This window comes from Staurois parvus, unplaced genomic scaffold (genome assembly GCF_062004578.1).
Source record: "Staurois parvus isolate SC_StPar_1 unplaced genomic scaffold, SC_StPar_1.0 ptg000507l, whole genome shotgun sequence".
Taxonomy (NCBI): domain Eukaryota; kingdom Metazoa; phylum Chordata; class Amphibia; order Anura; family Ranidae; genus Staurois; species Staurois parvus.
In genome coordinates, this window is record NW_028318303.1 from 2,257,330 (window position 1) to 2,269,077 (window position 11,748).

Below are 11,748 nucleotides of genomic sequence, written 5' to 3' on the forward strand. Positions count from 1 at the left end.
TTCCCTTCGTGACATTCGGATGGATTATACAATTCCACATTATTATTCTGTACACATGATTGGAACTTTAGAGATGAATTGATACACAAATCTCCAAACTGAATATGTTTTAGAGTAGACAGTCCCCCCACAACGGGGGGGGGGGGGGGGGTGCACCGCGAGCATCCCAAGTACCGCAACATGGAAGTATTGTGGAACCGATTCAGTGACACCATTCTAAGACAAAACCCCCAATTAAAGGAAAAGGTTCAATCACAGAGAAAAGTAGAAACAGCAAACTGCCATTGTGGGTGTATAATGAACGGGAAGAGTCCCGGAGGATTTAAAGGGAATCATTTTTCTTGCGTATTTCTTGTAAGGTAGAGGTGTGACTAGGGGCCCAAGACTACCCTCTCCTCTGGGTGACACCCTATTAGGGAGTTGTCGTCCTATTGTAGGAAATGGGAAAAAAACAAATTTGTCAGGATCAACGACTAACTAACACAGCTTGTCCATCTATGACTACCCTGTCCTCTGGGTGACACCCTGTTAGGAAGTTGTCACCCCACTATGGGAAATAATAGGTCTACTGGCAGGATCAACGGATAACTAACACGGCTTGTCCATCTATGACTACCTTGTCCTCTGGGTGACACCCTATCAAGGAGTTGTCGTCCTATTGTAGGAAATGGAAAAAAACCCAGATCTATTGGCAGGATCAATGGATAAATAACACAGCTTGTCCATCTATGACTACCCTGTCCTCTGGGTGACACCCTGTTAGGGAGTTGTCACCCCACTATGGGAGATAATAGGTCTACTGGTAGGATCAACGGATAATGACCACTACATGTCCATTTAAGGCAAACCTGTCTATTGGGTGACAACGCTGCTGTATGATTTCACAGAGTTGTCACCCTATTGCAGGAAGTTGAAAACTAACAGATCTACTGGCAGGATCAACAGAACTATGTTGCAGGGGGTCTCAGAAAAGCAAATACCGCTGTGTTAATATTAATGTCGGGTTGCATCCAGGGACGGACTGACAACTCATGGGGCCCCCGGGCAATAGGGGATCATGGGGCCCCTGTGTCCTTGCCCAAACTCAAAAAAGCCTATGAAAAAGGTACCAGGGACATCTCATGGGGCCCCCTACTGACCCCAGGCCCTCGGGCAGTACCCAAGTTTCCAAATGGTCAGTCCGCCTCTGGTTGCATCATATATGAAATTGTGTATTTTTCCCTTAAGGTATAATTCAATTATTTTTCTTTGGAAAGAGCAGGGGGGAGGGGTTGCAGTGTGGGGGGGGGGGATTTGGAAGCGGGGGTTGTAGTTAGAAGTTCTGTCTGAATTTTCGGGGGACAATTTTCTCTGTCACCAACGTAAAATGGGAGCATTTTGAGTTGTCACCAAAACAGGAGTAAAGGGGAAATCCTCCAATGGGGGCGCTCATTCTCCCTCACATTGGAAATATCTTCTCCCTTCTTGTTGGGTCGGCAGGACAGGAAGTAAAGGGAAATCTCCCAAATGACAATGTGAGGAGAATGACAGCTGTCAATCATTCTCCTTTGCTCCATCCAAAATGAAAAAGGAAATGGCTTTAGTAGACTTTAAGGAAATGTCCACTGCTGGTGCTTAGAACAGCCAATCAGAATAAAGAAAAAAGAAAAAGAAAAGAAAAATGATTTTCTTTTTTTAATGCACCGAAAGCCAGCGGAGATACCCAGTCTGGCCTGACACTTACCTTCTTGGGTAGGTGACAACATTGGGGTCCTATCCTGTCTACTGTTTGTATGTATATGTTTATGTTTATTATTATTTTTGTTTTACCTCTAATTTGAAAGATTTGCTTTGACTTCTAATATCCAATCAGGTTACAGGAATCTTTTGATGACGCAACTAGTTGTCAGGAAAAGCAATGCTGAATTGTGTACGTTAAATAAAGTTTGTTGTTTTTGTTTTGTTTTGTTTTTTTAAATCAACACTTTTTATTGGTTTATTGGATGCAACAAATGTGACTTTATTCATAGATTTGTATTATTGACACAATTTGGATTTGTGAATTACCCATTTGTTCATAAATTTCTGTTATTTACATATATTGGATGCGTCAAACGTACGTTTAGTCATATATTTATGTTATTCATTTATATTGGGTGCGTCAAATGTACGTTTATTCACATGTTTGTATATATTGGAGGCGTCAAATGTACGTTTATTCACATGTTTGTATATATTGGATGCGTCAAATGTACGTTTATTCACATGTTTGTATATAGTGGGTGTGTCACATGTCCATTTATTCACATATTTGTATATATTGGAGGAGTCAAATGTACGTTTATTCACATATTTGTATATATTGGGTGCATCACATGTCCATTTATTCACATATTTGTATATATTGGGTGCATCACATGTCCATTTATTCACATATTTGTATATATTGGGTGCATCACATGTCCATTTATTCACATATTTGTATATATTGGGGGTGTCACATGTCCATTTATTCACATATTTGTATATATTGGGGGTGTCACATGTCCATTTATTCACATATTTGTATATATTGGAGGCGTCAAATGTCCATTTATTCACATATTTGTATATATTGGAGGCGTCAAATGTACGTTTATTCACGTATTTGTATATATTGGGTGCATCACATGTCCATTTATTCTCATATTTGTATATATTGGGGGTGTCACATGTCCATTTATTCACATATTTGTATATATTGGGTGCGTCAAATGTACGTTTATATATTCCTATTATTTGTATGTATAGGATGCATCAAATGTACGTTTAGTCACATATCCATGTTATTCACTTATATGGGATGCGTCAAATGTCCATTTATGCGTCTAATAGTATATATTGGGTACGTAAAATGTACGTTTATTTATATATCCAGATTACTTACATATGTTGGGCGCCTCAAATGTATGATTATTTATATATTCCTATTATTTGTATATATTGGGTGCATCATATGTATCTTTATTTATAAATTCTTATTATCTGTATACCGGTATATATTGGATGCATCAAATGTCCATTTATTTATATATCCACAATACTTACATATGTTGGGTGCCTCAAATGTACGTTTATTTATATATTCCTATTTGTATATATATTGGATGCATCAAATGTCCATTTATTCACATACTTGTACACATTGGGTACGTCAAATGTACGTTTATTCACATAGTATATATTGGATGTGTCAAATGTACGTTTATTTATATATTCCTATTATTTGAATATATAGGATGCGTCACATATACGTTTATGTATTCGCCCTACGTACATTATATTGGATGCATCAAATATAGCCCCTCCCTCCTAGATTGTAAGCTCCCAGGACCAGGCCCTCCTATCCCTCTTGTATTGAACTGTATTGTTGCTGTATTGTCTCCCGTTATATTGTAAAGCGCTGAGAAAACTGTTGGTGCTATATAAATCCTGTATAACAATAATAATAATAATAATAATAAATCCTGTATAATAATAATAATATAAATCCTGTATAATAATAATAATAATATATAATAATAATAAATCCTGTATAATAATAATTAATAATATATAAATCCTGTATAATAATAATTAATAATATATAAATCCTGTATAATAATAATAATAATAATATATAAATCCTTTATTATAATAATAATGATAATAATAATATATAAATCCTGTATAATAATAATAATAATATAAATCCTGTATAATAATAATAATATTATTAATAATAATAATAATAATAATAATAAATCCTGTATAATAATAATATATAAATCCTGTATAATAATAATAAATCCTGTATAATAATAATAATATAAATCCTGTATAATAATAATAATATTAATAATAATAATAATAATAATAATAATAATAAATCCTGTATAATAATAATATATAAATCCTGTATAATAATAATAATATTAATAATAATAATAATAATAATAATAATAAATCCTGTATAATAATAATATATAAATCCTGTATAATAATAATAATCTCCATTTATTCTCATATTTGTATACATTGTATGTTTATTTATATATTCCTAATATTTGAATATATTGGGTGCGTCACATGTCCCTTTATTTTTATATATGTGTGACTTCCACATATTGGGTGCCTCCAGCGTATGTCTATTTATTATATTGGATGCGTCCAATGTATGTTCAATCACATATTTTTACTATTGGCATTTATATATGTATTTGTATTATTTACACAGATTGGATGTATCAAATGTATGTTTAAAAAACATATTTGTATCATATGCGTATATCGGAAGCGACATCTGTCCGTCTTCCATTGGCATTATGTACATTCATTGGATGCGTCAGATGTACGTTTATTCCCACCTGTAGGAGTATATAGCTATCACATGCTATATCTGTGGCTGGGAAAGTTGTTTTTAATCATTTTTTTGACCCCACTTGATATGAAGCTGGTCCAACCTTTCGCCCTCTCATTAATCCTGAAGAAGCCGGGGGTGAGGGGGGCTTATTTACTAAAGGCTCAGCAAATCAGCACATTAGCTTCAAACGGGTTGAAGAAACTAATGTATTTAGGGTTTTTCTCAATGGCTGATATTAAAGTGAGTTTGTCACATAGGGAGCAACATGAGAGAGCGACAATTCAGACTCGGCGCTGATGTTCTGCAATGCTGATTAGTCAGCAGTGACAAACCAGCGTATGTTCAGAGGCAGAGCCTACCGCGGAGGATTAGCCATAGAGCGCCCAGCGATTTTATTGTAATGATAGAGTTGGCAAAAGAAAGGCTCAATATCTAATTAGTGACCTGCTGCACGCACATGTCCTCTGTTCTTGGAGAGCCATTTAATTTGATTATTTAAGAAAAAGAAACACAGAGGGGCTTATTCACTAAACTAGCAACAGCTCCAATCCTAAAGGGGAATCGTTAGACTGAGGACTGTGTGATGCTGTGCAAGGGGCAGGCAGATTGTACAAACCCAATGGGCGAGATTTACTAAAACTGGAGCACTCAGAATCAGGTGCAGCTGTGCATGGGAGCCAATCAGCATCTCACTTCAGGTCGTTCAATGAAGCTTTGACAATAAAACCTGGAAGCTGATTGGTTTCTATGCACAGCTGCACCAGATTTTGCACTCTCCGGTTTTAGTAAATAACCCCCTATATGTTATGTTAAAGTAGATATTAACTGTTACTGAATGCCATTTTCATTTGCTAAAGCACCGTGGGGGAGATTTACTAAAACTGGAGCTCTCAGAATCGGTGCAAATGTGCACGGGAGCCAATCAGCTTCTAACTTCAGCTCGTTCAAGGAAGCTTTGACAATAAAACCTGGAAGCTGATTGGTTTCTATGCAGAGCTGCACCAGATTTTGCACCGTGCAGTTTTAGTAAATAACCCATCACTGTATCACCTATGAAAAAATGTGACAATTTCTTCTACTTTTACAGATATGCTGCCTTTGCAGATTAAACAGCAGTGGAAAACTGGACATATGTGTCTATTATTTTAATTGCTTTTTTATGAATGCTATTTCAACAATATTTTGGATACTTACAATATAGAGAGAGAGAGAGAGAGAGAGAGAGAGAGAGAGAGAGAGAGCGGTGAGTACAGATATATACAATAGATACATATTTATAGAGCGGTGAATACAGATACTGACAGTATATATATTTATAGAGCGGTGAATACAGATACTGACAGTATATATATATATTTATAGAGCAGAGAATACAGATACTGACAATATATATATATTTATAGAGCGGAGAATACAGATACTGACAATATATATATATTTATAGAGCGGGGAATACAGATACTGACAATATATATATATTTATAGAGCGGGGAATACAGATACTGACAATATATATATATTTATAGATCGGTGAATACAGACACTGACAATATATATATATATTTATAGATCGGTGAATACAGATACTGAATATATATATATATTTATAGAGCGGAGAATACAGATACTGACAATATATATATATTTATAGAGCGGGGAATACAGATACTGACAGTATATATATATATTTATAGAGCGGGGAATACAGATACTGACAGTATATATATATTTATAGATCGGTGAATACAGATACTGACAATATATATATATTTATAGAGCGGAGAATACAGATACTGACAATATATATATATTTATAGAGCGGGGAATACAGATACTGACAGTATATATATTTATAGAGCGGGGAATACAGATACTGACAGTATATATATATTTATAGAGCGGGGAATACAGATACTGACAGTATATATATATTTATAGAACGGGGAATACAGATACTGACAATATATATATATATTTATAGAGCGGGGAATACAGATACTGACAATATATATATATTTATAGAGCGGGGAATACAGATACTGACAGTATATATATTTATAGAGCGGGGAATACAGATACTGACAATATATATATATTTATAGAACGGGGAATACAGATACTGACAATATATATATATATTTATAGAGCGGGGAATACAGATACTGACAGTATATATATATATTTATAGAGCGGGGAATACAGATACTGACAGTATATATATATTTATAGAGCGGAGAATACAGATACTGACAATATATATATATTTATAGAGCGGGGAATACAGATACTGACAGTATATATATTTATAGAGCGGGGAATACAGATACTGACAGTATATATATATTTATAGAGCGGGGAATACAGATACTGACAGTATATATATATTTATAGAACGGGGAATACAGATACTGACAATATATATATATATTTATAGAGCGGGGAATACAGATACTGACAATATATATATATTTATAGAGCGGGGAATACAGATACTGACAGTATATATATTTATAGAGCGGGGAATACAGATACTGACAGTATATATATATTTATAGAACGGGGAATACAGATACTGACAATATATATATATTTATAGAGCGGAGAATACAGATACTGACAATATATATATATATTTATAGAGCGGGGAATACAGATACTGACAGTATATATATATATTTATAGAGCGGGGAATACAGATACTGACAATATATATATATATTTATAGAGCGGGGAATACAGATACTGACAATATATATATATATTTATAGAGCGGTGAATACAGATATTGACAATATATATATATTTATAGAGCGGGGAATACAGATACTGACAGTATATATATATTTATAGAGCGGGGAATACAGATACTGACAGTATATATATATTTATAGAACGGGGAATACAGATACTGACAGTATATATATATTTATAGAACGGGGAATACAGATACTGACAGTATATATATATATTTATAGAACGGGGAATACAGATACTGACAGTATATATATATATTTATAGAGCGGAGAATACCGATACTGACAATATATATATATATTTATAGAGCGGGGAATACAGATACTGACAATATATATATATTTATAGAGCGGAGAATACAGATACTGACAATATATATATATATTTATAGAGCGGGGAATACAGATACTGACAATATATATATATATTTATAGAGCGGGGAATACAGATACTGACAGTATATATATATATTTATAGAGCGGGGAATACAGATACTGACAATATATATATATTTATAGATCGGTGAATACAGATACTGACAATATATATATATTTATAGAGCGGAGAATACAGATACTGACAATATATATATTTATAGAGCGGGGAATACAGATACTGACAGTATATATATATATTTATAGAGCGGGGAATACAGATACTGACAATATATATATATATTTATAGAGCGGGGAATACAGATACTGACAATATATATATATATTTATAGAGCGGTGAATACAGATACTGACAATATATATATATTTATAGAGCGGAGAATACAGATACTGACAATATATATATATTTATAGAGCGGGGAATACAGATACTGACAATATATATATATTTATAGAGCGGGGAATACAGATACTGACAATATATATATATTTATAGAGCGGGGAATACAGATACTGACAATATATATATATATTTATAGAGCGGTGAATACAGATACTGACAATATATATATATTTATAGATCGGTGAATACAGATACTGACAATATATATATATTTATAGAGCGGAGAATACAGATACTGACAATATATATATATTTATAGAGCGGGGAATACAGATACTGACAATATATATATATTTATAGAGCGGAGAATACAAATACTGACAATATATATATATTTATAGAGCGGAGAATACAGATACTGACAATATATATATATTTATAGAGCGGTGAATACAGATACTTACAATATATGTAAATTTATAGAGCGGTGAATTTGACATTCACAGCTGGTGAATCCGATCAGCATGTTTTAATATGATTTTGCCACCACTGAAAGCTTGGCAAATTTCCCGCTGACCGTTTTATATATAACTACTACATGCCTCAGCTTCAATTCATTCCCGTGTATTATTATTCTGGGATGTGGATACTTACAGTTGAGGCTTATTTATGACGCAGTGACATTCACCAAACATTGACTGCTGTTGAATCTACCTGGTCAATGTGTTTTAATATACATTTGATCTACCGCCAGTGAAAGTTTGGTGAAGGTCACATTTTGCGCCTGTATAAAGACAACACATGTCATTAGGTAACTGTGGCATGCACAAGCTTTCATTGAATGCAATGAAACATTATTCTGGGTGCCTACAGCCGCGTCTTATTTATAAAGAGGTGAATGTGACATGTACTAAACATTCACTTGCTGGCGAGTCTTCTTAGTCAATGTGTTTCATTATACTTTTACCGATTTGCCGCCAGTGAATGTTTGGTGAATTTCACATTTGCTGCTTTTTAAATACGCAGGTTATTGTATGCCGTTTGCATGCACAAGCTTTAATTCAACGCAATGAAACATTATTCTGGATATCTACAGCCGGGACTTATTTACAAAGCAAATGTGTCATTTACCAAACATTCACTGCTGGTGAATCTTCCTAGTCAATGTGTTTTTTTTGTAATATATAATTAAAGATTTACCACCAGTGAATGCTCAGTGAATATCACATTCATGGCTTTTTAAATACGTGTGCCCCTTAATGAATGCAGACAATTATCTGACTGCTTCATGCACAAGGTTCAATTTAATCATTAAAATGAAACAACAGAGGAGACTTCTTATTTGTTTAAAATTTATCCCAAGTAATTGTACAAGGAGAATAAATATTCAGTAAATAATTGGCCCTCACCAGCGAACTTGTGGTCACTTCAAACTCTAAATCACAGGAAATTAAAAAAAAAAAGAATTTCCCATTAACTTGATTGGGTGTTTAAAGTGAACGCAGGTTTATAGGACGGGTTTAATACATCCAACCCTCTACGATCAGTACAACGCAGATGTGGAAGAGTTTAAAACCAAATGCTTTGGTTATATATATATATATATATATATATATATGGGAATGGAGATATAATTACTCATTTTCTGTACTAATCCTATCAAGAAGCTACAAAGTTATTGAATCCCTGATACACAGCCAAAAATAAACAGAGGAGCCAAAGAGAAATACAAGAATAAAACACACACAAAAAAAGAAATAAAACAATAGAACACAAAAAAAGAAATAAAACAATAAAACACAAAAAAAAAGAAATAAAACAATAAAACACAAAAAAAAGAAATAAAAAAAAAGAAATAAAACAATAAAACACAAAAAAAAAATAAAACACAAAAAAAGAAAGAAAACACAAAAAATAAATAAAACAAAAAAACACTAAAAATAAAACAAATTGTTTAAATTATTCTTAATAATCCTTTTTTTTTTTATTCTTATTTTCACAAAAGAAAAAAAAAAGTGTATTTATATATCAGATGGAAACAAACATTGATTTTGCTGTTACAAATTACAATCTTAATTTTCTCCTCCTAATTCCATGCATAGATAGATTTTTTTTTAACTTTATTCATAAAATAACGTTTTGTTTTTTTTTCGCTAATTTTATTTCAAATACAACTCCTCTTTTTTTAAATGCCAGAAACCAACAATTCCCTAGTCACCCGACATGACACTATTTCATTGAAATGTTTCCAATGCATCAATTCATTGTCCATCTGTTTATAATAATTTACTATTTTAAATTTAAATTAATCATTTTTCAAATAAAAAAAAAATAACAAGCTAAATTCCCACTATTACTCTGCTAAAAGCTCAAATATTTTACTGAATATTATGATTAAATAAAACTAAAAAAAAAAAATATTTAAAACAAATAAAGCAGATTTTAGTAGCAGTCGAATCAATAAAATTTTTGCATGCGATATAAAATATCAAATGAACAGTTTTAATACATTTCATAGATATCTACAGCAAAGACTTGAAATATTGGAAAGTAGAACTTACCCAACAAAAAAATACAACTGCAGAGAGGAGGGGAGGAAAAAATGATATGTGCCAATTTTTCAAAGCACTTTCAATTCAAAGATTTCTTGAGCATTTTTATAGTATAAAATTTGGCTGGGTCCCCACCCCCAGAGACCTGCCTCTTATGAATATTCAAGATGTTTAGAAGATGGCATCAGATGAAGGGTGGGGGGGGGGGGTCATTCTTAGTCAACCAAAGCCCCCTCCCCCTCAGAGGTATGAGTATGCATATTTCCATTAGGCTGGAGACTTTTTTTCTGTTAGTTTCCTTATCACTTTTTGACTCTTTTCTCTTTTCTCCTCTCCAGCTTGTTAAAAGAAGGCTCCAATTTGAGTTATCAGATATCTCCTTCCCCCCCACCCTCCTGTTCTCCCCCCCCCCTCCTCTTGCTCCTTGCGGGAACAGTCTGAAAGGAACTGGAAATCAGTGGTGTTCTGCTGAAGGGAAGGAGAAGGGGTACAATACTTTATCAAGTTACATGCAAAGGGCTTAAGCGAATTTAGTCTGCATGGACTTCTGACAGCTGAAGGGGGGGCTACCAAGAAAAGAGGGGGGTGGCTATTCCGGGGATTGGAGGGGAGCTGGTGGAAGCTGCTGCTCCTTGGACTTGCTCTATGATAATACAAACATTGGTCATAGTGACTTAGCAGCTACTGGTAAACTATCTGGGAGGTAGGTACTAATATTTATCAATGCTAGTAGAAGGGGAGGTAGATGGCCAGGCTAGCAGGAAAAGTCCACCATTTGGGTGAAAATGGCAGGGCACCAGCTGGTGCAAACTATCTGGGAGGTAGGTACTAATATTTATCAATGCTAGTAGAAGGGGAGGTAGATGGCCAGGCTAGCAGGAAAAGTCCACCATTTGGGTGAAAATGGCAGGGCACCGGCTGGTGCAAACTATCTGGGAGGTAGGTACTAATATTTATCAATGCTAGTAGAAGGGGAGGTAGATGGCCAGGCTAGCAGGAAAAGTCCACCATTTGGGTGAAAATGGCAGGGCACCGACTGGTGCAAAGGCAAGGGACTCTGAGAAGGTCACCTAGACCTAGCAGGTAGGTGCTAGGGCTCCCCTGCAAACCCTTTGGATGATCAGGGTACACATCCTGAGATATGTAGAAACCCCTAGGGGCCGAGGGATTGCAGTTTGATGCAAGTGGAAGTTAAATATATTAGGAATCATATTTGCCTTTGGCACAGGAATTTCTGCTTGGTAATACAAGTACTCTGGGGACTTGCTATGGTTAGAACCAGGGGCGGACTGACCATTTGGAAACTCAGGCACTGCCCCTGGTACCTTTTTCATAGGCTTTTTG

The 11,748-nt window shown here is 34.3% G+C and overlaps 1 protein-coding gene across 1 annotated transcript in view; it reads right to left on the reverse strand.

The window, feature by feature from the left end:
• CYP26B1 (cytochrome P450 family 26 subfamily B member 1) overlaps positions 1 to 10,590 on the reverse strand; it is a 187,374-nt gene extending 176,784 nt beyond the window's left edge. The window contains exon 1 of the mRNA XM_089689983.1: positions 10,414 to 10,590. The gene's annotated coding sequence lies outside the window, so the exon portion shown is untranslated. The remainder of the gene's footprint in view (positions 1 to 10,413) is intronic.
• Positions 10,591 to 11,748: the final 1,158 nt, after the last annotated feature.